Source organism: Lineus longissimus, chromosome 1 (genome assembly GCF_910592395.1).
Source record: "Lineus longissimus chromosome 1, tnLinLong1.2, whole genome shotgun sequence".
Taxonomy (NCBI): Eukaryota; Metazoa; Nemertea; class Pilidiophora; order Heteronemertea; family Lineidae; genus Lineus; species Lineus longissimus.
Window position 1 is genome coordinate 19,219,977 of NC_088308.1, and position 26,655 is coordinate 19,246,631.

The following is a 26,655-nucleotide window of genomic DNA, read 5'->3' on the forward strand; positions in this document are numbered from 1 at the left end:
CAGCATGGCAGATCGATGATTGGAATTTGTTGATTAGGAGATGAAGCCCCGGTCTACTTTAAATCTTGTTGATCAGCAGATGGAAGCCCTGCCTCCATTTAATTCTGTTGATGCAGCGGGTGAAGACCCCTGCCTACTTCGAATATGCTGATCAGCAGATGGAAGCCCTGCCTACTTCGGATCTGTCGATGACTATATGAAAGGCCTGCCGAATTGGAGTCGATCAGCAGATTGGGGGCACTGCATGCCCACTTCGTTTCTTCTCTGCTGTCTTTGTTGTTCAGTTGAGCGAAGCCATGCAGTCTTCCAGGTCTGCGTTGGTACATTGATCAGCAGATCTTGATATTGAGAACAAAGACAGAGAATCTTCAAAAGTCTTATAATGACGCGATTATTCAGAATGTAAACTCGGCGGAATGTAGCAAAAAATGCCCCAACAGAAGTAGTTCTGTTTCAATAACACGCGGGCAGGCGTTCATCATCTTTACGGGAAACACAATTCCCCTAATCATGCAAACGTCGGAAGGTTTTCCGACCCAATTATCTGCTGCGTCAGTAATGTTCGCACCTGTATTTTTTATTTTCCTGTAAACTGTCGAATGCTTTAGTTACAGTTAGTAAAGCGCAGCTGGTCTATTAAAATGTGTTTAAAAATCACCAACAGCCGTTCGATCACTTGCTTGTTTATGTTGAGCCAGTAGGCTATATCATGATACCAGGATGGTTGGTTTAAGAGCCCGCTACTAGCTAGTGGTAGCGAGAGTTGGTCGCGCACAACCAACGCATAACCCATGTCCCCTAACTAATTGTCGCATTCGCGGAGCTAGGTGACTTCATGACCCAAAATCTACATGATATATGTAACTTTATATAGGCCTATCATCATTGCAGGTAATCTTTATCAGGACAATGAACAATATGAAGGGTACCTCGGCAACATACCCAGGAACCAGGTAAAAAATGGTCAGTATCGACTGAGGATATTTTGTGTCGTTGTCTATAATTGAGGCCAACTAAAAAAATCGCAAGTAATTTAGACTAAATTCCTCATCGCCGTTTATTAACACTCTTGCGCATCTCTTACTTTTCTTACAAAAAGATGGGAAAGAAATAATGAACTGGAATAGTTTATATACCTGGCGCGCGAATGGTACGCGTGTTGTGCTCACATCACTTGCTGCCAATGCTTCGCTGTCATCAGCTGGCGGTAAACGTGCGGACCCACTGTGAGCGGAGCTTTGAACAATCGCCTGCACGGAGGCAAGGTAAGCTTTCAGCATGCCCTTTTAAAAAATATTTTCTGCAGTTTTTCAAACGGCGATTTTTTTTTGGTCGTATAATTGGGAGCGGGAGCACCCCACCGCGGCAAAAGTGTCCAGAGTGATGATTCTGTGGTGTGCTCACAATATTATGTACCTGCAAGCCCCGACTCAAAAAAGTGTGATTCTTTGACACTTGTTCTATCGGGTGTTAATCTAACTCCTTTTACCCCTTTCCCCAGTGGATAAGATGCACTTGGTCTTTCGAGATAGTTACTGTGACAACCTTCCATGCAAGGCATATCCAGTTGGACGGAGACAGCCACAACCGTGGAGAAAGTCTCCGTATGTGACGCATCTATAGAGTTGGGAGACAGTCGCAGATTTTTTTTGAGACAGGTGACAAAACTAGACACTACAGTTTATTTCAAGAGACACTTGTTCTTTAGAGACAGATGAAATATGACGTCTATAGTTGAGGAGACACCACAAAGCTTGCGTCTTATTCAATAAAATAGTTATTTGTGATTTTGGTATATGTTTGCTCTGAAAAGTAACTCGCTCTATTCGTAAAGCCGACCGCCATCATCAATACATTTTTTTATAAGCACCATCATCCTGTGCTAGAATGCAGTGAATCATTCTCTCCTAATCCGAGCTTCTCTGGAGGCCATGGCTCCCCACTGCGCCCATCAAACGCCCGACAGAAAATCAACCTGATCGTTTACCATCATGCAGGTGCATCGACTGGGGTCAGGTTGCTAAACAATCCCAAGACCTCGGGAGCATCAACTCATGGGCTGAGAATTCATTTGATCAATAATCGAACGCGTCCGAGGCCTTGGTCCGAGGCCAAAGGCTGACATGTCTCGAACTGGTTCCTCAGTTTCACTGTGCTTCCCTCCTAATGTTCTTCGTTCGAGTATGAATTTAATCGCCCATTCTTTGATGCTTCGGTTACTGCATTCGGCCTCTCCCTAGATTTCGTCGCCCGTTCTGCGAATTATATTGGGTCGATTTCTCTATAACGGCACTCTGTGTTGAGACTTGGTTGTTGAGGCAACTGGAGGACCCTCCACTAAAAATGTTATTATGTATTTGATCTGCATTTTATATTTTGCTTACGGACATTCTATCCAATTTTCAGCTACGGTGTTCTATATACGGGTATATAAACAAGTACTTCAGGATTGAATATTTCACTGGAAGAATAGATTACAGATTGCGTTGTTTTTATGTCAGACGGGGTTGCGGTAGGCTATAAAGTAGCGTTGCGCATGCCAAATATATTGTTCTTTATGAACAACCATAGGGACTCTGGTTTAGTTACGCATAGGCGTCTCCGGGGAAGGGATTCATTTGGGCAACACATCTTTTAAAACGACCAAGAAAAAATCTTCAAGACCATGAAATCCGATCTCAGCTCGTCTTATTCGGGTAAGGTCGGGATCACATCACGCACTTTAAATCCGCCTCCATGCATCTTCTAATAATTTGTGACACCATTCATTCCAAACCCATCATTACGTCGACTTAAAAAACACATGAAAATAGTTGTTTGAACTTTGAATTTTGAATTCACTCTAAAGTGACACATTTGGTATTAAAATGTTAGTTTCTATGGAAACACATTGAATAGATGTTCCATCAAACGCAACGTGATGACAGCAACTTGGACAAAACATACCCTGTCAATCAAAGTATAAAAATACAGCATTCATTCATGATAAAAGAACAGCCTAATTCGTGTTGCTTTTAGCTGACGTTGATATTTGAGATTGTTTGAAAATCAAACAATTAAATTTTGTGTCATTTCATGCATTTGAATGATATTGTGTGAGAAATCATACTCAGTTTGAAACTCGATTGCAGTGGGCCATTTTGTAGCCGTGTTCAGAAACGTGACTAGTCTGACCAATGTCTTTTTTCAAACTTGTCGATCAACTACATGTATGTAAGGTAAGATATAAGTATAAAGGTAAAATTATTACTGACAAAATTCGTGCATATCGTTTTACAGGGTGGCTCAAAAAACTAGATTTGGAGTAATTTTGCAGTTTCTTTCGGTTCAAATCAATCCGATTTTGCTACACAAGCATGGCTCTGGAGCTAAAACTACTGAACAGAAATCAAGATATCTTGATCTCAGTTTTCTTCCAGAAAGATTATTCATCTATTTACTGCATGGTACTAGTGCTTTTGTTCTCACAGGGCTGTGAAAATATTCGTCTTTTTGACTACCTATGATTTTCGCACAGACACGCACATATAGCCCTCTCAAGAGAATTTAGGACAGATAATAATGAAGTATTCAATTACTGGCAGAAAGACGTTGTAACTTTGTTTAGTCTGTACAGTACTTTGGAACCCCGCCAGGCCTAACAACGTGGGCCTAAGCTTAGTTCAGGTTAGGCCTATAGGCTATACACATGATTTGTGCATACAAACTGTGTTGGGAGCATATGACCTGGCTTGACATTTCAGAAAAGTTGGCAAGGAATGTGGAGGGACTTAAGTCGGAGTGTATTTAATTGGAGAAATATGAGGTAAGTCTTTAACGTATTTGACCAAATCTGTCCGCAGAGATAGCAAAGCCCCGTTATGGCCAAACGCGGCAAACCCACGATAATAGTGGTCAAGTTGTCGTCTGCTAAATAGGTTGAATACTTTACGGTACATAATACGATGAGCACTGAAAAGATGCCTATCAAATCCCTCAACGGAAAGGCATTGAATGTAATAGCATCCGTTCAATAATTAACCCGACCTTATCAGGTCAAGACCAGTCTTCCTAAAAACCTTACGATCACAAACACCGGCATCCTAAACTCCTAAGCAGTGGCCACGTTCAAAAAGTGATCAAATGGTCCGGAATTTTTTTTAACGCTTTAGAAATACATAAACAATATGATCGGATATCATTCGTAAAATTACATTCGATTATCATCATTAAATGACAGAGATTCATAGTTAGTACAAGCCAGATTGGGTGATAATCATGTCCATATATCATGTTGTATACAATTTTTGCTGATATTTTGAATAACCCGTGGAGAAGGTCAACGAGCATTGTCCCAGATAGATTCCCAGATTGCTCTCAATGTTTGTATTTTATGCTCAAACATATATCAAAATACAAGCTGCCTTTTGTACATTCATCGTTAGTGCAGTAATTCGCCTATATATGGAACAATACATCCATCACTGTCTACAGAACTGTGGACGAAGTCACCCCTCCCTGGTCCTCGTTTTAAGGCTGTCCAAGAGTTACCGGTAAGGTTTATCTCAACATCTTCATATTTTCGATTTTGTGACCAGCGTTACACTGATGTGCTGCATGATGGGCTGTGCGGGTGAATAGTTTTTGAGTGTTTCTGTTTCTGAGAGTTTCCCATCATTGTTTGGGAAATCTGAAAGACACATTCACACGTTTTCACCGTCTTCCTCAGCTTCGAACACAACCAAGCCACCGCATGTTTAGTCTTCCTTGTGAGCTTTCATCGCATCCAGGTCATCGTGTGTTTAGTCTGCCTAAACTTGGTCATTGCATGTTTGTCTTCCTTAGCTTTCATCACAACCATGCAGACAACATGTTTAGTCTTCCTTAGCTTTCATCGCAACCAGTGCAGAGCCGGAGAAGCGAACCTTAACCCCTGATTTCCTCAGGATGGCAGAAACGATAATGTCAATAATACAAGTATTTTCCCAGAACGATTTCTAACGCAATACTGAAATGAATTTCTATTGTTGTTGATCTTTGGTTATTGGATTGTTTTAGCCATAATTGACGCGTGTTTATCTAAATAAAAAGGTGTGTGTTCAGCTTCTCTCCTAATATTTGATTTGCACGCCGAATGGTGTTTCGCCTGCAGGCTCAGTCCGAGGTGCATGGTCATGAGGTACTTTAACTGGTTGGAAAATGATTTAGCTTATCATTCTGGATTATAGACATCCTAAAAATCTCTCCGAATATGCCAAGTATAAAATACCTGTACGTAAAGTATCAGACTCGTTTATCGGGAGGAACATTCCGCTTCACTCAGATTTTTTCATCTTTTGTGGCGGTACTTTCGTTGTTTTTGGAGGTCTTGTCCATACGGTGGCTGGGAAAGGACATCACATGATTTTTTTTTCAACATGAAACTTTTTTTTCCAAGGAAATTCTCGCCTTTATAAGTTATTTTCGTTTTTAGGTGTGCCCTATATGTACCGGTATAACAGTAGGCCTGTTCTTTGTCTACCACACTTTGAAACAGAGCCCTTCGTAAACATCACAAGCCTTGCCTGTTAGTTAATCGTATCGGCTCTCTCCGGGGCCTCCGTTGATGGATTCGGGCGCCTCGTATTTCCATCCAAATACGATTCCAGCACATACGCCTTTTCGAGCTAAATATAACGCTAATCTTTTCTTATAAGAAAAACACCACATTTGTCAGATAAGATCACCAAACACAATGTGAAGCCTTTTTTATAGGAAATGATTTAAATGTCAGCTATCTGGCATTTGATGTTTTTTCCCTGCATCGAACATCAAAGCCTATAGACCCGCGTCCATGGCTCTGACGGATTAAACTTCAAATTCCAATAGTCACGATTTCCCTGCGGTGCTGTACAGCTTCCTTTTAAACTGTGAGGCTCGTATATGTCACGCCATGTTTATCTCAGAACTTCACGTTCTAACAAGTTTTGAAGTTTTGTTGGTAAACTTTAACTTTGAAGCCAGCGTTGTTGAGATGTATAGTTCTCTCATGGTTTCTCTTCCCTCAGTGTGGCTGTGCACGGTGGTTGGTGAAGGGTCCTTTAATATTAAGCTGGCCGTCCCCAAAGGGTATATCCCAAGTATAGTTGCAGACTTCATCAGAAGCCCATTATGACTCGTGTATAGTCCTTTATGATAGATTGGTTGATTCGAATTTCCACTGCAAGAGGGTATCATGTTTTTTTCTCTCAATATTTCACAATCGCGTGAGCACCCTTCACACAGGTTTTGGACGAAAAGACAGCCCCGCCCGAGCGATGGTTGGTGAGACAGTCAATACCGACAATTAGTTATCTAGAACGAAACACATCAAATGTTACTGATTGACCTGATTGTCTTTCAACCAGCCTAATCTCCCATGCCAGTTTATAAATAAATGATGATTATCGATGATGTTATGATGATATCGTCTAAAAGTCATGTCGTAGAATTTCATTGACTGATTATTGTATTATCTGGCTGTAATATGGAAATGCCATAGCCCAAGGGCTTCTATAACCCCTCAGAGTAAATTAACGTTGTGGCAATAAATCAAAAACAATCAGATTGGTGTTCTCGGGTCTTAGCGATATCAACCTTTAAAAAGTCGCCCTTGGCATTTGCATTGAAAATCATTGGAAATCATTGATACCATCGCAAATATCTTGGTTTCATCAATTGCCTGCAGTCATCCACGTGGAGAGGACTGGTATTCGTCACGCGAATAAAAGTCTCAAACCATCTTTCGTTATTGATGTATCACCGACCTCGGTGGCCCCGTGGTTGTCTCTTCGAGCCCCGTCTTGTTCACTTTCCAACACTGGTAGATCAACCGCTAAAGCTAGTAAAATATTTAGGGCACAACTGCCCTCTTGCCTGGCGCCTGGCAGTTGAGATAAGAGTTTGGAAGTAAAGAGTGACAAGCATTGACGGCGTTAGCATCTGCTTTTACATAATGAGCATTAGCGGCGTTAGAATCTTCTTTGTCAGCGGCGCATTGTCCAACTTCAAAGTTCCCCCGGGGCCACTTTTCTCCGTTGCATTGCGATTGCGAAGCCAGTAACCAAGTCAGTATCGATATTCCGTAAGCGAGAAATCACATAGACCGGCTAACTGGATCAGAAGCGATCTCGCTATGAGACTGCTCCGGAGAATTCGAGATTCTTGAGCAATGGTGGTGAGGTTGAGAGAACGCCGCATAAAATCGATGGCTCGCGCGCGGAGGATACAAAGCTCCGTTGGCTGAACATGGGGATATTGGTCGGGGTTCCAGTTACCACTTGGATTAACGTCTTGAGCATGTCGTATATGTAGCTAGGGACATGTATGATACACGTTTTGATCCAGCTCTGTCGATGTGATTCTCAAGTATATTGGCTCACTTTCCAAGGTAAGAGAATTGCTGTTTCATAGTGTAATTGACATGATAGTTTCCACAAGACTACTTAAATGTCAATCGCTACAGCAAGCGTCGAATTCTGTTGGTTATTTCCTTCCTTCTTTGTCAAAACCATTTTAATTTTGAAGCAGGAAGCTCAGTCTCATTAAAGGTCTTTATTCCTAAATATGGTGGACAGTTTCTGGATCCACGTGGCGCTCTGCAGCCTCGTCGAGTGTTTTAACAATGTTGTAATGTTTATTTAAAAGGCACATACTAAACCGCAGTACACTGTTAAATGTTTAGCGTACCAACGAAAATAATGAATAACAAAATGTATCCAGCAAACCATCATAATTATCGTTAAACTGTCACCAAAATTAGATTTCTCCAAAATACACTGTAAATTTGCACAGTGACATTGTAATACTGTAATATAGTCTACTATACACTAGTAAATGGGCATACATACTTGAAATTTGATGGAAATGGTGACAGCACTTTGAAATTATACATGCACTCAGTATGCAGTCGTTGACATTTTGCCACGACAGGTTTTTGAAGGTTCCCACAGACGCACTTTGATTATACCGCAGACACTTCAAATTCCACACACCGGTAAACTAGTTGTAAGCGGCAGTGTCTGCCAATCGAGATGTCAATAGAAACAATTTGTAATCTAACTTTTCCCAGCTGTTGGAAATATACAAAGAGCGCCTTCCAATCTCTGTAGTGATTTCTTAAACGATGTTCCTTATAGATTTCTTAACTGAGAAATCAGTCGCTTGAAGGAATTTGATATTGGGCTGAAATCGAGCGTTTTGATTGCAAGACCCAAGGGAAGGATCGTGATACACCTCATAAAATGATATACCATCTTGAGATGCATATCATGGCTTTGCATTCCTTGATCTTTGCATGATCATTTGTTTCCCAGAAGCAGTTTTTCCCAGAGAGATTCGCCTCCCTAAATACCTGAGGTGCCACGCCAACATCATCAATCCCGTTTTGCTGCTGCTCTGTGTACTCTGCCATGCAGTTCCACGACGCCTTACAGGAATTATCCACTTCAGTGGAAGCGACTCGTTTGGAGGAATTCATCACTCAAATCGATAGTTTGCTTGTCGTGCTCAGGGGAATCATCATGATAACAGAGTCGCTGGTAGAGACAGGTACTATAAAGTGTGTGTAAACACATTATATCACGTCTTGGCAATAAAAGTTAGACCTTTCAAATATTTGCTGTCAAAGCGAATTTTGATGTCGGCATTCACAATCTTCGGTAGATACCGTATGAACCAATCAGTGTGCGCATCGGCGGATATCTTAGTGGTATCAAAATTGTTGCTCATCAAGTGTAAGAGCGAACATATTAAGCTTAATACTTATTATACTTATACCTGTGTTGAGATCAGTTGACAATACATGTAATATGTAATGGATCAATAATGTATACGATATTTTATTGATTGTACTAATCACTAATTACGGGTTAATCAATTTGATGTCATTACTTTCTCATTCATCAGTTCATCCCCTGTGTTGTACACTTAAGTGCGTCACCACGGCAATCATGTTTACGAGTGAACGAATTCTACGGGCAAATGGCCCCGCCATCCATCTTCAGCAATCTGACGCTCAACTTCAGCGACGGTTTGGTCAGAGATCAACTCTTGTCCAAGAGTATCCCTTCTGCTAGCTATTTCTTTAGGTCATGATTAGGCGCGCTGATGAACAGCAGCAATAGCGGTACAAATGTATTGGCAAGCTTTTTAGCAGCGTGATTTGTATTGATGACGGCTATAAAGATGTAACGGGTCAAAAGTAAGTTATTGGATCAGTCTGAGAGTGCATTTCTACATTGTATATCTATCATCGTAAGCGATTTTTTTATCATTGCGTTCCGAAATACCACGTGCTTTCTTCTTTTATTTTGCTGCCCGCCTCTCCTGACCAAATCAAAACTATCTTTTGAAACCAAATGGCCACTCTCCTCCGCAATTTCACGGTCAGCTTTCATAGGGTTTTGGCGAAATGTCAAGGATCAATCCCTGTCGGCTCATTCTTTGGGTATCGATTGAGCATTTATGGAATACAGTGATAGCGGCATTTGCAATTGACATGGCCAGTCACAGTTTGCAAATGGGTATAATAAAAAGAGATGGTTCTGATTGCGACGAGTCGTCAAGAGGTCTTTGTTGTGGATTGGGCAGATAATGATATTCTGAAATCTCCGAACCGCCAAGAGCTTTATGCATCCCCACCGATGCCTCTGATAAAGATAACGAGCCATTTCTTCTTAGGTGATCTAATGTACAAGTGTTGACATTTTTATAGCGATGTCGAAAATCTCCTCAAAAATATAAAAATCATCTTAACGTTGGAATCCGAACCAATACAGTTTTCTCCTTGATACCTCCCCAGCGCAATCAATCGAGTTGGTAATGGACAGCAGAGGTGGCAGTGTTTACTTACTGCTCATAGTCAATATCTCTGCGCTGTTAAAAGGTGCAAAAATAATGATTAGTGATCATATAGTCACGTAAGACTGCCACTCGCTCATATCTTGGTCGTTCAAATGCACACATGTAATCGATTTCATATAACCGAGTCGAAACGACATCTGAAGGTATGAAATCGTCGATATTGTCGAATCCAACGCAATAATGTTTTCTTCGACCCTTTACAGCACTCGACCTCCCTTTGGATTGGGTTAGAGAGTATTGCAAATGGCCGCGAATGACATTGTTGGCACCAATAACCAGATAAGCAGCATCAGTATTGGGCACGAAGTACCAAATATCTCTTAGGAACTAAATAAGTTATCTCGCCGCTCAAAGTGTTTTGCCATTGCGATCACGAGTCTGTGATCGGAAGCGAAGGTTTCCTCTTCTTTTTCAGCATTCGCTCTTTCGAGGAGTTATTCTCCAGGGATTATTCCATCTCCGAGCTTTTTCACTACTGTTAGGTGTAAAAAAAGTATGTTAAATTCCACGATATGAAGAATCTCGGCCAATGCTTTCTCCTTGTTCCTCTTAGCGCAATTAATTGAGCTTGTAATGAACAGCCGGGATGGCAATGTTGACTTGGTGTTCATGGTCAAGGTGCGGAGTAGCCAGAGGCAAAATAGCTTCTGTTATTCGTTTTCTAACGTTGAACTTCGGTCATTGTTGTTGTACACGACTGATCCTGAGACCTCCAAGGAGGTGGACGCGAACTCTCAAATTGTCTTGATAATCTTTCTTTGCTAAACGCCTGAATTATAGGATGAACGTGTGTAGTTTACAGCATTGTACGGGTGACGGGCTAGGAACGTCTTTTTTTGGTTGGAACTTCCCTTAGCTAAAACAAAAACGGTCATACAAAATCTGCATGGGCAACGACCTACTGAATCATGCTCTGCATACCCTGAGACCCTTTTAGATCCTAACGGCAAGTATGGATTAAAGAATCTAATCTATATACTTGCTAACGCTAATGGTAACCATTATCCTGCATTATCCCTTGACCATTTGTAGCCTTCTGTGGGTTTCTCGTCACTGCAAGGCAAAGACGTAGTGTGCTATTTTGGTTTTCTGGTCAGAGGCAATGCTCAAGTCTCTTCCGTCAAGGCGATACATTAGACCTCCTGAGCACTTGGCAGTCGCCATGGTCACCTGCTCTTTTTCTCGTCGGTACATTGAGGTCTGCCTCATCGGTTGGTCAGGAATGCAAAGAAAATTATATTCATAAATGTGATTGTTGGTTATAGCCTGGAGTTATACTTGTATAATTCCTCCAAGGTTATAGGTACACCGCGTCTTGTTGGCAAAGTCACCTTGGCTGTTGTTATACATGTATCTTTGACACCTTTGATTCCGTTTTCTAATAGCGTCAAGAACGTGCCGAAATCACGCAGCCAATCTACTACAGGACAGGACCAAAAAAGTGTCCCATCCTCGGTCCTCCCTGTCAATCCATAACTGCCCCACAATATTATATTGATGATTCTTCCCTTCAAATTTCTTGGCAGAGGTGCTTACAGATTCCTCACCTATATAAGCTGGCACAATGTAATTAAAACATGGATTCCAACAAAAAAGAGTGGGAACCAGCCAAGGCAATGTTTGCTTAAAAACAACTATAATTCATTGCTGGCAAAGGGCCTCCATCAACGTGGCAACCACACAAAAAATTCTTAACCAATTCAACATCATGGTGATCTGAAGCGTCCCATCAGATAGATATTGGTTATACGTGTACTTGGAGACCGTCAAGGAGCCCTTCGAGATGGCAAATCTAACATGGATAGGATGTGACGAAATTGAGCAGATTTACTTGAAGGGGTTTTGGCAAGCTTGTCGCCATGATATTGACCACTGTCGGCTTATCATAAGGAAAACCTTTATTGTGTATTGTGACTTTGTCAGGCAAGTGCTATCTTGCAGAAGTCGTTATGGAAAGCTCGCTGGCGGGTCATTGGTCTATCAACATCCGCGGTGTACTTAAAATGAGTCCATATATATAGTCATGCTTAAATGATATCTGTTTGGCACACAGGTTATTTATCGCCCCCTCCCCGACCAACGGGTGCATGGTTGCTGGGGGCCGACTTGGCATGTTCACTTGCCTGATATTACTCTGCGGAGAACTTAGAGCTTGAGATGTTTTGCAGTAATCAGTTTGCTGTGCTGTGAGCGATGGGTTTAATCAATGGCATGATTGTGTTTTCTCTGCTATTTTACGCTTCTACTCCTTTGTAAATGTATGGATAAAAATGTCATTAATCGTGTTTTTCGTATCTCTTGGGTAATCACCATTTCCTATAGATCTCACTGTTTGCACTGGGAGGCTATTAATGTAATAAAGAAACATTACTATAATCCTGTTACTTTCTGATTAATCGCCTTGGAGAATGTTAGACATGTTACGAACTACGATACATGTCTACAGAGTCGTAAAAATATCTGTCTTATGAATTTGCCAACATCGCATCAAGATTATTTTGTTTCCGTTACCTCGCATGTCTATTCCAATGGTAACTGTCCCCTTATCTCTGTGTGAACAAACACTGGTATATATATTTGGCCCGACAATATCACTCCAAGGCGTTATTGCTTCGTCTTGTTGGTCGAATAAGTTAGGATGAGAGCGCTTTGATCATAAGTAAGGCCGCATACAATGTAAACAGTTACTTTGGACATGTATACGTCGTATTGAAGCGTCACCCGAATTTGCCAGCCTACAATTTAACTCCGAACTTGATTTTCCCAACTTATTAGATTTGGTGTATCACAATAGCAGTGCTAATGCAATATTCTTTGTCGCAAAATCTATTTAAATTTACAATTTGTTCGTTTGAGGGATTTCGTTTATCGTCGCATATTATTCGTTTGGTGATGTCGTTTCCCCCGAGCAGTTGCTGGATTTGATGTATGTACTAAAAGAGTACAGCAGCATTTGAGAAAAGAAGCGGATATAATAGTGTTTACGCTGACTGCTTGCTTAACCAGCGTGAACCAAGATGCATTATGACCCTATCATTAATTCATGGTATTTCTGAGTGATTATCTGCTGCTTCCAGCAATGCCTGTTGCGGAGAAGAATTCGGTTGAATAATAAATGACGGAACTAGTTGATTCGGAGTGGCCGGCTTATGATATGAATATTTTGTCAACATAAAATGGCATATAGTTGGCTCGGTTTGCAGGGTTCATATTATTTGAAGTCATACCAATCGCCAAAACTAGTCATAACATGCTCTTCACTGCCATCCTGAGGCAAAGCCATTGAATCACCATTTTTGTTTGAAAATTGAAATGGTAGATATTATGCCTTATTACACCAACCCATGCAGATTTTGTCGGATACACTTCCATGAACAAGGGCAACCCTGGCTCTTAAGCATGCATCCTTAGTTGCCTGCATACTCAGCTCATGATTGATAGAACGTTTTACACCCTGGACGCTTGATATATCGGGCTTTGCGGGAGCTCTCCTCCCCAGATGATGGCTTTAGATAAACCATCATCTATCTTTTGGACGCAGTTGGTATGCACGAATCTCAGGACTGGGCAGCTATATTCCCTTGCTCGATGTGACACTATCTTCTTGATAAATTGTGTATTAGATCTAGCGCATCCTCCGACCCTATAGTGGCCATCTCATAGATACAAGACCTCATCTATACCATCATTATACATGCATTAGGTGTTGCAAATTACCACAAGGAAGGAGACATTTCTTGTCTCGTTGTCTTCGATCTGAAGAGAGCATTTGGCGGCGCCAGTTTACATGTAATATCATAGTAATAGCTGAATATCTTCGTCGAGAAACGAAGGCTGGCTTTTGGCGCATGTTTCCAGACCACTTCATCACGTCACATTGCAAGACGATATGGGCGATGGCGGTGTGTCTCCGGCTACTGTTCATGTATGTTAGATCGATAACAAATAGATAGATATCAGTCTGGTATTTGTTATCCTATCAAGAGATATTGGTTTATGTACTGATACCGTCAAGGAGCCCTCAGAGATTGCAGATCTAACATCGATAGGATGAGCCAGGCATAATTCGGCGAACATCCTCGATAGTGAACACACATCAATTTAGGTGGTGATTGGCTTTATGCCGTATGTCTATCTGGGGAAAGGCGTCTTAGATTTTCTCCGGGGTTTTACACCCGAGTTTTGAGCTCAAGATGACGCCCTTAACCACGAAAGTTGGAAACGCGCACACGATCTTCTATCAGAGCTTAGAGAAATCAACTTATCTAAGATCAGAGACAGCGCCAACACTCCTCACGAAATCACCCTTTTTGGCTCACCGTAGGGGAGTCTATGTAATACCGCAGTGTCCGTCGTCCGTCGTCGTCCGTCCGTCCGTCGTCCGTCGTCGTATCCTATTTCAAAAACAGTGGCACGTTTCTTAACCGCTAGGGCTATGAACTTGAAACTTTGTACACAGCACCCCCTAGGTCAGTTGACCTTTGACACTGAATCTCGGTCCGATCTGATTCTCAACTTGGCCACCAGGGGGCCAAATGTCGATATCTAAAAAGTGTGATATCTCTATTATTAGTGACTTGTTTTCGATGAAACTTGTGTTGTAGGTACTCATAGCAAATATACATCTTATATCATACGGGTTTTTTAATTTGACCTACTTTTCAAGTTCACAGAGGTCATATGGCGTAAATTGGCCGTTAGAGTGTAAACTATGGCACGTTTCTTAACCAGTAAAGCTATGAACTTGAAACTTAGTGCATATAACCCCCTACATCAGATAACCTTTGATGCCGAATTTTGACCTGATCTGATTCTTTATTCGGCCACCAGGGGGCCATAATGGAAAAAGGAAGAAGTGCAATATCTTGCTTATTTGAGTGAATTGTTTTCGATAAAATTTTTATGGCAGGGACTTCTAGCAAGGATACACCACATGTCCTACGATTTTTGGATTTGACCTCCTTTTCTAGGTCACAGAGGTCAAATGGCGTAAATTGGCCATTAGAGTGTAACTATGGCACGTTTCTTAACTGCTGAAGCTATGAACTTGAAAGTTGGTACATGTAACCCCCTACATTAGATAATCTCTGACACCGAATTTTGGCCTGATCTGATTCTTGATTTGGCCACCAGGGGGTCAAAACTGAAAAAGTAGGAAGTGCAATATCTCGCTTATTAATGACTTTTTTTCGATGAATTTTTTATTGCAGGGACTCTTAGCAATCACACGATATTGATCTTGTTGATGTCATAGACAATTATTGGTTGGATCATAAACTTATATATACTGCCCTGTCTTATTACTTGACATCAATACACATCTAAAAAAAGTCTTCATGTCTGATTGTGTTCACCATATTCACCTCTAAACTAAGCATGATCCTGCCTACTAAAAGATGTATACGGTGAGCACAATGGCCCCTGGCCGTTTCATTTCGCGGCCGCTACGGTATGTGACGCGGGGGTGACGAACGTGAGATGAATACTCTCAAAGAACAATGTGGAACCTCATCTTATTTTGCATATCTCGAGGACATCAACCACTGAAGAAAGCCTCTCTTTACATGACATTCACTCCTAATTCTATCCGTCGGCACTTCTAAGCTACGTGGGATTTACCAGGTTTCCGTTGAATGGGATTGCGTCTCGCTGGTGGCAAATGCATTTATGTCTGGTTACATTCCTCTAAGAACAAGATTTCTTCTTTTCTGTATCAAAATACATCCACATGTACTAAGTATATTCGTGTCTTCCAATGATAGTGTATATGATGTACTTCATTTTCCCCGGCGTTTCGAGAAGACTGAAGATAAAGTACATGTATGAAGTTCCCGAGTAAGTCTATGAAGGTTGTTGCCTGAGATTCAAACCTGGGAAATCAAGATTTCGTCCCTCGCCTCCGCCTAGCGCGTCACCAATGCAACGACCCTGTGCACAAAATACGATCGCTGAACTGAGGACTCGCTTGGGTCCAGTTGAGAATTGCGTGTTAGTTCAGTCCGTTTTCTGTCCATTTGTGCAATTTGATGATGGGAACTACTATCGTAGTAGAAGGAAATTGGGTAGCCGACAGATTAGTAATAATGCCCTTAGATGATGCCATCAGTCCCGAAACGAACATCGACATACATGTAATATCAAAACAACATTACGATGGAACTCTTATTTTCAAATTTAAAGGGGAGATATCGAATGTTGGACGTTATCGATGAGGATGTTGTAAATACATTGTAAACATCGGTCACTTCTTATAGCGTTCATACATTAAGTATCGTGAAGGGTGTTTACGAGTAATTTTTAGAACATAAGCAACATGAGCCGTCAAATTGCTCCATTTTATTTGATACAAATAATGTGTCGTGGACTTGAGCAAGTGACATCTTATCTCGTTCGGCCAGTGCAAAATATCGACTTGACATCTTTTCGAAATTTTGTGCAGCCGAGACAGTACGTGTAGAAATTTAAAGCTGGATTAAAGAAGCGCACAAAGACAATCAGTTCATAAGTTACTTTCCTAATCATACTAAGCCTTGCCGTCATTGGTCGGTTTGACAGAATAAAACTCCAAATCCATTGGTCAACTGTCCATGGAATGTTGGTGACGAAGAAAACCAACGACACGCATAGTAAAAGTGCAGTTATATGACCATCTTTTGAAGCAGATTTTGATTTCGAAGACATCATTGTTTTTTTAATACGGATTCTGTTCATCAACAATGTGAGAATAATGGAAATGTTGAAAAAGACCAAGAGGCAAAATGGCGTCGTTAAAAAAACTTGGGTGTGAACGGTACTTATCAGAGTTGGAAACCAGGGGGGAAATTTGAGCGGGTCGAACCCGCATACCTGATTCATCACAATCGCTTGCGGATTTAGGTTTCGGAGGCTGTATGGAATGATAATTGCGCTGCAGACGAGGAATATGCAGGTGACCGTAACCTTGGCTCGTTTCATGGTGCACCACGACGACGCTTTCAGTGGGAAGCACACGGCTAGAAAGCGGTCATAAGTCATGGCGACGGTTATCCAGTTCGATAACCCGTATGCTGCAAATGCGCCTGCTATTATTGGACAGACGATTGGCCCAGCCACAGGACCCAACATATATTCCGGGTCGAAGCTGAGGATTGTCCTTATGATTGCGTGGCTGAGGCACGTGGTGTCAAATATCGCGAGAGTTCGCATGTAGAAACATGTTGTCTGCTTTGCATATTGTGGCTGCCGTAGAACAACAATCGCAAGAACATTCCCAGCGAGACCGATAGCGATGATTGCAGGTGGTAAGATTTTGTTAATGATAAATAGAACGAGTTGAAATATCTTAAGTTCATAATTTGGTATGTCGGAATTGGGAATGGCATTAATTGCAGTTGGCGGATATGGCTGCGACTTAATGTCATTCATGGTATTTCTCACAAAAGCATTACCTGGCTCAGTCTGTTGCCGTACTTGTCGAAGTTCCCACCAAGATGAATGAAAATTCCGAGTAAAATTCTACGACTGATCGGGGTCGTGAGTTTTGTCGTACGAATGCGTCCAGTCAGTTCCATTTGATAGGGTGAAATGCCACGGTAAAGTTGCATATGGATGAAATGACAGAAAACAATGTTATCCATTTATATGTGTGCCTGGAAATATGACATTGCGAAAGAGCAGTTAGGGAATCAAGACGTGAGTGGTATCAGCATTTCTCCGAACTTGCACCGTTATTGATTACATCTTACGGCAGCACGCCGGGTACCTTAATTCCAGCTAAAGTGGCTTACACACGGTTATGTTTCCATTTGATCGTATTCCAACTCCGCCGATATCATATATCATGTTTTGAAAGGCGAAGCAGTTTTCAAGAAATTATCACATATACATTTCGAATAATGTCTTTGTACAAACACGAATACGAAAATTAACTTTTTCGCGGCAGAGAGAGAAATATGAAACGTGCATATTCTGTATACGCTACATAAAAAGGTCGTCAATTTTTTATGCTCCTCAAATAAAAAAGGACTCTCTTGGGTGCATGGGTAGAGACGAAATTTGGTATTCACATACAAAAGCCTATAATATTGTTTTAATTCAAAAGTCACTGATTCTGTTGGTTTTATTCACTTTCGATCATGAGAATATGTCGTGGAAGGAGACTCGAGTAACGTAGGATATTTCTGGTAGGTGAATCGAGCGGCTGATAGTGGATTAATCGCTTCGTCAACTGACTACTGGTAAACGCCTGTCAACTGACTAAGGAGATAAGAAACTATTGCATTTGGCCAACTTCAACTTGCTCAGTTGACTCACCAACTTATGACACTGAAAACCTGACGTTAGGTTATGCGTTAGCTTTTAAGTGTCATACCTAGATGGTGCCCATGTCCGGGCAAGGGAATACCCTATCCAACCTTATGCTCACATGGGCATACGTCGAAGAAGTATGACATGATGTGTATAGGGCGTGAAGCAACTCGTGACATCTTATCTCTTTTGGCCAGCGCGAAATATCGACTTAACATCCTTTCGAAATTTTGCGCACCCTAGACAGTATGTGTAGAAGTTAATAGCCGGATTTATGAATCTAACGAAGACTATAAATTCGTACGTAACTTTTCTTATCTTACCAAGCCTTGCTGTCATTGGTCGATTTGATAGAATGAAATTCCAAATCCACTGGTCGACTGTCCATGGAATATTAGTCACGAAGAAAACCAACGACACGCATAGTAAAAGGACAGTAATATGTCCATCTTTGGTGGCAGATTTTGATTTCGAAGACATTATTGTTTTGCTATTTCTGATTCTATTGATCATAAGCGTGATAATGATGGAAATGTTAAAGAAGACAATAACACTAAATGGCGATGTAAAACATATATGGCTATATATACTTTCCATTAGAATAGGAAACCAAGGCGGAAATAGTGACGGGTTGAACCCACATATTTGTTTCACCACGATCGCTCGTTGGTTCAGAGTTCGGAGGCTGTACGGAATCATGACACCGCTGCACGAAAAGAATATACATATGACCGTGACCTTGGCTCGTTTCATGGTACACCATGACGACGCTTTTAGCGGGAAACACACGGCCAGAAAGCGGTCCAATGTCATTGCTGCGGTTGTCCAGTTCGATAGCCCGTATGCTACAGATACAAAAGCTAATGTTGGGCAAACAATAGGCCCTGCTGCAGGACCTAACATATATTCTGGGTCAAAGTTGAGTATTGTCCTTATCACCACGTGGCCGAGACACGTGGTGTCAAATATCGCGAGAGTTCGCATGTAGAAACATGTCGTCTGCTGAGCATACTGTGGTTGCCGGAGAACAACAAATGCCAGCACATTCCCAACAAGGCCGATGACGGTTATGGCTGGTGGTAACATTTTGTTGATTGCGAACAAAATGAGTTGATATATTTCGATTTCATCTTTTGATATATCTGAATGGGGTACTTGTGACATCGATGTTTCTCTTGCTTTGCCGAGAAGCGCCACTGTCGTCGCCATTTTCGTCAGATTTGTAGAAAGAATGTGACAAGCACCTGTTTTGTCACGCTCCTGTCCGTATGCTTGGAAATCCTAATATATCGCCATAGGATGGTTAGGAAATCGCACCTTGATTCGTTCAGACTCGGACTTTTCCCGTTTTCCCCGCTCAAAATTGAGACGCGCATTGAGATCATATCTCAGCAGACGATTAGCCCTGCGTGTTCCATCCATACGCATTTATATAGGTAAATATATTCGAACGATGGTGATCTCATATAACATTTTTGGAAGGCGAAGCAATTATTTATCGTAAATATGGCAATAGCGAAATTGCCATATTTACGAAAAGAAACGTTTTTTTAAAAACGCGAATACAGAAGTATTTTTTTCTGCAGATGAAAACTGCACGTTTGTCGTAACAATGTTTTATTTTTTTATCTTTCAAATATCTTCATCTAATGAAATGGCTGGAATAACCAACCATATAGAATATTTGTTGTAGAAAGCTTGAGTAAGTGCCTCGGAAGTTCGTCGGACATGACCAGATTTTGCTTTCCGAACCATAAACTGTTGCTGCTTCTGCGCCGGCTGCTCTTATTCATTGCCGGATTCCATAAAGTGTAGCGTTATTGCTCTAGAAACACTTTTCAAGTGTTGCCACTCTGTTCATAAGGGTGTAATAAGTGCTTTTATGTCGCCTCTATAAACATGATACATCGCCAATACTGTTTCAAGTACTTTCATGTTTCTTACGTGTACATATGACAGACACACAGACATTTACATATGCCCCCAGGAAGAACTTGATAGCCCTTTCATCTAGCGTTAGCCGACGGTAATTAAGGGACTGTCGGAGAACGCTGAGTATTCGATATCAACTCATGACCAAACATATTCTTTTTGTACTTCGTATATCAAGTGCAGTGATATGTATGTAGTATGTGTCAAAGCCTTTTTCTGCTGAGTCTTTCAATATATATCTGGCGAGGATGTCTTCAAGTTACAAAATCATTGTATACCATCATCGGTCATGTCTTGCTTCAGAATTTTACTCAATGTCTATAAATCCCAACGGTTTTGCCATATGCATCCCTGATGGTTTCATAGCAAGGATTGCAACTGGTATGCTTTAGAGATGTCATCCCTATCGAAATGTTAAAGAGCTTAAGCGTAGTATGGTGATACATTTACTAATCCTTTTGAATAGAAGCGTACGTAGCTTCTGCTAACAACATTACTTCCTTCCTTGCTCTCTTGATCAGCACTGCAAGGAACAGCGTTCCATTCATCGTCTGCTGCCGGCATGATGAATGGATTAATAAGCAGACGACTCGACTCCAATGATTAATGTTTACACACAAACCCATCAATTTTAGAGAAGCATAATCAAACGTTCCTTCATTGGTTACTGCTGGCGGGCGTTTAAGATGCTCGGAGAAGCGAATTTAAATCATTATTGGAGCTACTTCATGTGTGGCTTTGGACTTGGGGAAAGGATTTTCCCTCATTATTCCTCTCTTAATGACAGGAAATGTTCAGAGTCTGTCCCTCGAATCTTCCTGTAAACTATAAGGACTAAGTTTTCACGTCAATGCCAGTCAGGCTGCAGGTATATAAAGCATAAATCTTTTTGTGGACATGTTGGCTGTTTTAATACAAATTCGTTAATGTATTTTCGAGGTGTATTAGTTAGCGACTAAAAACGTCTCATGCACACGTCAGATGTATCGTACATACATGACATATGCTATACTTGTACCACCCACGAGGTACCGTGTCCGAAGCTAAAATTACCACATTGTCTGTCGACATGAAATGTTGTCAAACATGCCATTTGGAAACTTGGTGAAGAGCAATGTGCCAGAAGAGTAACACGGCAAATCCATGCCCTTGTGGCTTTCGTCACGATTTCGTGTTTACTTCTCGAGTGGATGGTATTTGCTGAATGTATTACCTAAAGCAAAATGAAATGGTTTTACATTATCTGAACTAAGTGTAACTAACGGATTCGAAAAGCGATGCAGTACTATTTCACTCGAGAAAATATTTGGTTGGATATTTGCTAATGTAACGGCGATCAAAACCAATTCGTAAATAAAGTGAGTTGACGAAATTAATGCCGTTTATTCGACGGTGTAAATACGATGAACGATTTCTGCATTAACAGATGTCTTTTACATGAACGGTACAAAAAGAGTCAGAGCCGCCTCAATTCTTCAAACGTTCGTAGCAGAATCTCCTTGTATATCAAACCATTTCTGAGATACTGTCTCTGCAGTATCCTATTGTTTGCAGCCTGTTAAGAATTCCTCGTTCTCTGATCGTTCCCATCAGTGATGCCTTCACATTCAAAGGTCGGTAAAATCATATAATTTATGAAACAAATCAATTCTAAAGTACAAATGACCACCTTGGATGTTGTTGTGCCCTACGCAGTCTAGATCTATCCTCGTATTCCTCACAGCCTGCTGCAGGTTCTCCCCTCCAATTCCGGCCTCTCTGATCCCGGCGGGAAATCAAAACAATGCAATCAACAAATGGCCACAGATGATATTAATCATTCCTTTTCATAGTTGCGCTGCGAACGCTTCATCTCGATAAGCAAGCGTTACTTTTTCCTGGCGTTTATATGTATCTCTTGAGATTGCGCTGCCTTTAATCGTCGACGAATCTAATTTACTATACCATTTGTTGGTCAAAATTGAATCAGCAATGCTTTCGTGAACAAGTCACGAATATCGCATTGTCCGCATTTGTCTCGAAAGAGGCCACGTATCCTTAATACACATGTAGGCTACATGCAGAGTACCAGCCTACAGAGCCAATTAAATCAACAGTATTTTTCTTCTGTTTGCCTTGGACTAAGGAAGTTACCCATTATTATGGCAATCAATGTTTTTAGTAAGCAAAAAGTGGTGGTGGGTGGGTGGGGGAGGGGTTGGAGCGGCGGTTACATTTTTAGTGCATTAAGTGAAGCAGTTCGGGGAGGCCCCACTGGCAGTACCGTTGGTACTTAGCCCCTGAAATCGTCAGGGTTAACTTGGTTACTCTTGGTGAGATGCAATGAAAGGATGTCAAATACACCTGACCGACCGTAAGTGGATAAGAGTATTGGGCCATTAAGAATGGTCACTCTCATCACTGTATATTAGCATTTTCTGGTTGGTGTACTCAGAATCTTGATCGTGAAGGTGGTTCTCTGCGGACGATCGAATAATATAAAGGCCGCCAGCCTCTATTTCTAGCCCCGCAATAATCTGTAGCTCAGGTCAGGAATAAGATACAGAAAAGCTCGTCAGTAACGGCTACGGCACCAATAAAGATACATGTATGTATAATGCCCCAGCGATAATAATAAGGCAAGTAAAAAGGCGGTCCATGATCACCTTTGGTACTAAGTCCCGTGTCCCCGGGGGACTGGGAGATCGACCAGTGCTGTAATTAGCAGGGAAAGCTAGGGGACACGGAGACTGATTAGTTAGGTTCTCCTAACGAATGGGGTATGGTGGAACATAAGCTTGCTAGATTATGGTGATCACAGGGACTGATTGGCTTGGTTAACAGGTTGTATCTCGAATGAATGTACAATCTCATCTGTGTTTGCTGGATTATTCTACTGGCAAGGAATACTGATGGTTTTCCTTAATGGTTACAATATCACGCAGCGTATTTTGCTTGCTTGCAGAACATGTAGCTGAGCCACGCACACAACGCTGGCTTGAAGACTCCGACCGTTGGAAATTTCATTTCTTCTAGAGACCTTACATGTACATGAAAAGGTGATCAGTGGCAAATCACACTTTGAAGGTCTCATGTTCTCAGGCTGCTCTTGTCGGTTCATGGGCTGTGCAGCGTCCATCCCAAAGTCTCATTCTTCACCACCAAGTGCCACCATCTTGGCTGAGAAAATGGAACTAGGCGGTTGGCTTAAATTAAAACTCTCTTTCAATTATACCAAAACAGCGATTGAAACTGAATTTTTTGAAACGGGTTGATTTGAAGGTAGAACCCCAAACTACCATCCACAACATCGGTCCTTGAGCTTCCTTAGGATGCCAATTGGTAATATCACCCTACGTAGAATACGGCTGGTTAAATCGATCCGCATCATGATGCGTGAAGCAGCGGCCCATTCTCCAGTCTTGCCTGTACGTGTTAGCGTCTCATGCATCAGGTGTTTCTACCAAATTAGCTTCCTGACTTTACAAATGAACGTCGACGGCAATACCTCAAAAATGAACACAAAAGAGATATTGACACATTGGTTTTCAAGCGAGGTTGTTGAAATATCGGCGTGCATATTCAGGACGCATGATTGCAACCGGCATGACATGCGGACACGTAACGTACATTTACATGTACAAAATCCACACAAGACAATTAACTATGATACTGAATTGATGTTGAATTTTCCTGAGATTTTCAACCGTTGAAGTAACATATCCAATCAAAATAACTTCAAACAATTTAGCGTTCGAAGCAGTGGCAGTCCACTGGCGATTTTTGCGGAAGCTGCGGAATCTTGGCGTAAACGGCCTACTAACAGTAAAAGACCAGATTCCTATGATGTTTTCAGTGGATGATATCGTCTGAGGTGCCGCAAAATGAAATGTGTTGTGCAATATTTTTGTCACGGTTCTCTCCATGCTAACCACTCAAAGTGCCATCTTCGCATACGTCCTGTTTATACATCTACATGTAGTTAAAAACCCACTACCAACCACTTAGCACTGACTCAAACCCGTATTTATCAACCTAAAAAATATAGACATTCCGTTTTCCATTACTTCCGATGTTCACTTTACCGATATGAGTATACTAATGACTATTCCTCGTGCTATTTGTGCAAATGGTTTCAACACATGATATTGTGGCGAATACGGGCTTGGTTTAAATGCTAAGTGTTCTGGAGTCGTATCTTTCAAAGAGACTTATCATTCACGTTCCTTAAAACCAAAGGAGACGACGCTGCCATACCTTGTGGCTGACTGAGCTCTTGTCCTCAGTGGCCGTACCCAGCTGCCCCGACTCTCCTAATCAAGTCACCTTTGTACTGAAGAATTCAAAGAAAGGCTTCATGGGCTTTGCGCTGTTAATCTTGATTTACCCAGAGACACAAGGGTACAGTTGAAGATTCTGATTAACCCAAGGATGCCAGATGCACACAGCCCCTACTTCGGGATTGAATTGAATCTCTTTCGCATCCCACTTGGTATTGATGGCCGGTATGATTGATTCTCCTGTTAATTCAGCGTTACTTTAAAGGCATTACTAAAGAGCTGCGGTGTCAAATTTGTTAAGAGACAGCTGATGCTATACTTTACAATATGAATACACGGCATTGTCCTATAACCTGCATCGAGTTGCTCAGCCCGAAGCGGTCACTGGGCCTATCGGAACACATCCCGTCAATATCGATATCAAAGTCTAAATCAACAGACTACTGACTATCACAAACAGCAAAATGCTGTCTCATTGATGGCTTCGTTTGATCAGACTGCTTTCATTGGGCGACTATTCTTTACAAAGCAGCTGATGCTATGTGTTTTCATAATTATGAATGGCGGAACCATTGTCATCATTTCTGGATCACATCCGCTGTTGACCTCAACTGCTCTCCGAGAAAGACTTGGTGCATCTTGGTATTGCGGGCAGGCTTTCCTGATTGCTTTCTTGCTTACTCAGCGCGACTATGATAGGCGACTAATTCTCTAATCATGTTAAGAAGCAGCTGATTCTACTATTGAACGATATGATCTCAAATGCCTGCGATGTGCCTCGTCGTGTTCTGATAGCCAGAGGACCAAGGTGGTAAGTGGATGGATTCTCCATCTATCTCTTTGTCATCTTTTCATAACAGTGTTAAATTAATCAAATTCTCATCATCAGTCGGTCGCATACGTTGGACTGTATTATCTTTGACATGATCATAACAAGTTTTGGTGCTCCTACATGACCAATCGCAAGTTTTTTTAAATTCTAAAACGGTACATGGTACATGGTCACCATTTACATGTCGAGAAGCACAGTGCGACATCGGTTATGGGTAGGAGCCTTACTGTTACTTCACACCAGATATGGGTACAAGTGGCCCCTAATTGGTCATGCTAGAAGTGTTTCAGTGTAATCTCTTTTTCATCAAGGCGTTGCCCTTTCGACTGTTCTTCCCTTAAATCTTGACGTTCATCGATCGTCTTATAATTGGCAATACAATCTTTAATCTTCACTATCAGGTTGAAAGACAGGAATTTATAGAAGGCACTCGAGGCAGTATGTACACCAGTAGATAACGAAGCTAATTATTTTTCCATCTCGGTATAAGACAGAGAGTATCTTCATGTTATTTAACGATGTAGAAGCTGTTAAGTGTCCTGTAACGAGCGGTGTTGTATAACAAGCTTCATTTAACTCTTAAGGATAGGTAGTAATGGGCGGATTTTATAGTGAAATAGAGATTTGAAATTGTAGGAAATACAATTCAAATTAGTGTCATCAGATTACCCTTTGTACGTGAACATATAGAACGAGTCAATTCGTTGCCTCTTCTTCCTACTGGGTGTTCACATAGATTTAAATTAGAACCCATGTTTAGACTGTGCCCCAACCAAGGGAGTAAACTAAATTTTGCGCAGGGTTTCGAACCTGATTTTCCTTTGTGTGAACATGAGTGTAACGACAGTCATACTGTATGTAACTGCTGGGATCAACATGTACGTAGGTCGCCACTGGCAGATATGGTTTGAAAATTTGAATGATTTCATGGAAAATGACACTTTATTCCTTTTAACGTTAATTATTTTCAGAACAAAAAACACGAGAATGTTGCTTAGCGGCTGGCAAAGTAATTCTCAGCCCCACGTTCAAAGTACAACGTAATTCAAAAATACATCCTCAAGCGATGATTTTCTTCAAACGCTGTCGTCTGCTGATGTAATAGCTTCCCAATCTTAAAAGCTATTTCTGCTTGTTTTCCAAGGCAATAATGGGACTCGTGTAATTTCGAGGTATATTTGGAAAAACTCAATTAGCCAATGAAGCGAAAGTGCAATTAGTCTAAAAGGTGATGATGGCCGTCAATGATTAACTTGAGATAATTGGTGTCGTTTTAGATTTCGGAAATGTGTAGAGTTCTAAATCAGTAGCTTTTGACTTTTTAAAGCATTTTGACATTTTTTGCTTCAAACTCAGTTAAAGGAAAAGTTGTAAACCAGGCAGGTTTGCGAAAAATTTATGCTAAAACACTTAAACACTAATTTGAACTGTTTCTTATCACTAACAAGTATTTCGGGAACCCTCACAGAAATAACCAATTTTCAT

The 26,655-nt window shown here is 41.3% G+C and overlaps 1 protein-coding gene across 6 annotated transcripts in view; it reads left to right on the plus strand.

Moving 5' to 3' along the window:
- Positions 1 to 1,146: 1,146 nt before the first annotated feature.
- The window catches only part of LOC135490255 (extracellular serine/threonine protein kinase FAM20C-like), a 47,357-nt gene continuing 21,848 nt past the window's right edge, over positions 1,147 to 26,655 (plus strand). For 2 of the 6 annotated variants that reach the window (XM_064775737.1, XM_064775733.1), the window contains exon 1: positions 7,218 to 7,387. The gene's annotated coding sequence lies outside the window, so the exon portion shown is untranslated. Of the gene's footprint in view, positions 1,266 to 3,656; positions 3,806 to 4,432; positions 4,533 to 7,217; positions 7,388 to 26,655 lie in introns of those variants that run through there. The other 4 variants (XM_064775736.1, XM_064775734.1, XM_064775735.1 and 1 more) reach the window with 4 other exon arrangements.